We start from the raw sequence: 1,988 nt of genomic DNA on the forward strand, positions 1-1,988 counted from the left end.
GTTTGAATGAACTCAAATTGCATTAATAAAAGAAAATCAATCCAAACATAAAGAGTTCATAAACTAAATTGAGAAAATAAATAAAAGGAATATTAAACCTGGAAATTGAGAAGAAGAAATCCTAATTCCTTTAAGAGGAATCCTAATCCTAAATCCTAAGAGAGAGGAGAGAACCTCTCTCTCTCTAAAAACTACATCTAAATCTAAAATTCTGAATTGTGAATGTATGATAAGTTATTCTCTTTTGAATGGATTCATTCTCCCACTTTATAGCCTCTAATCTGTGTTTTCTGGGTCGAGAACTGGGTCAGAAACAGCCCAGAATTTGCTGGTTACGAATTTTGTCACACTGATTTTTGCAGATGTGACGCGTCCGCGTGAATCACGCGTTCGCGTTAGTTATCCTCAGAGCAACTATGGCAAATTATATATCATTTTGAAGCCCCAGACGTTAGCTTTCCAACTCAACTAGAACCGCATTATTTGGACCTCTGTAGCTCAAGTTTTGACCGTTTTAGTGCGTGAGGTTCAGGCTGACAGCTTTGCAGTTCCTTCAGTTTCTTTTATTCCTTCCACTTTTGCCTGCTTTCCTTTCCATCCTCTGAGCCATTCCTGCCCTGTAATCTCTGAAATCACTTAACACACATATCAGGGCATCTAATGGTAATAAGAGAGGATTAATATTAGCAAATATAAGGCCAAAGAAACATGTTTTCAATCATAGCACAAAGTCAGGAAGGAAAATGTAAAACCATGTAATTAGTATGAATAAGTGGGTAAGGACTTGATAAAAACCACTCTATTGAGCACAAGATAAACCATAAAATAGTGGTTTATCAACGCCACATGTAGAAACTGCAGAAAACGCCCCCAGCAATTTCTGAAACCCTTTTTGGCCCAGATCCAAGTCCAGAAACACATACTAGAGGCTATAAAGTGGGGGAATGCATCCATTCATAGAGAGATCTTCGATTATTCACTTTTCATAATTTAGATGTAGTTTTTAGAGAGAGAGGTTCTCTCCTCTCTCTTAGGATTTAGGATTAGGATTCCTCTTAAAGGATTTAGGACTATTCCTTCTCAATTTTCAGGTTTAATGTTCTTTTTATTTATTTTCTCAAATTGGTTTATGAACTCTTATTGTTTAGATTGGTTTTATATTTAATATATTTTGAGGTATTTCAGATTTGACTTTGTTTTGCTTTATTTATATGGATACTTTTAATTTAATTTAGATATTTTCTTCCTTTTGACTTTGGTTAAGTAATTGATAACACTTGAGTTGTCAAACTCAGCAGTGGTTGAAATTGGCAGATTACTAATTGATCTAGATCGCTCTAAAGCTAGTCTTCCCACAGGGATTGACTAGGATTTGAGGATCAAACTAATTAGTCCACTTGACTTAACTAAGTGGGATTAAAACCCAATTCTCATCACATCTGATAAGGATAACTAGGATAGAAATTCCAAATTCTTATACCTTGTCAAGAGATTTTATTATTATTAATTTATTTTTCTTGTCATTTAAATTACTTACTCCTTATTTCAAAAATCCCCAATTTACAAAACTCATGACCAATAATAAGAACACTTCCCTGCAATTTCTTGAGAAGACGACCCGAGGTTTAAGAAATTCTTGTCGGTCTAAAAGCTATACTTACAACGCGAATTTATTTGTGAAAATTCTAGATCGCGCGAGAATTTTGCTCTTTCACCTTCCCTCACCCACGGTCTCTCTTTCTTTCTTTTATTTTTCAAGTTCAATTCAGTCATGAATGAAACAAATGAAGTAAGATGATGATGGGGATTAGTGAAATAAAGATATGTGTCATGCTTATACATATATATGTATTCATATAAGCCACGTTCGCTTTCTTTCTTTTTGTTTCCCTTAATGGCTTTGGCCAAAAAGAAAAAAAACCAAAGAAATGGTATTAGATAGTGATCATTTAATGTTGTTGCTAATAAAAGTGGCCCAATGGATAAGG

Source organism: Arachis ipaensis, chromosome B07 (genome assembly GCF_000816755.2).
Source record: "Arachis ipaensis cultivar K30076 chromosome B07, Araip1.1, whole genome shotgun sequence".
NCBI classification, from domain to species: Eukaryota; Viridiplantae; Streptophyta; class Magnoliopsida; order Fabales; family Fabaceae; genus Arachis; species Arachis ipaensis.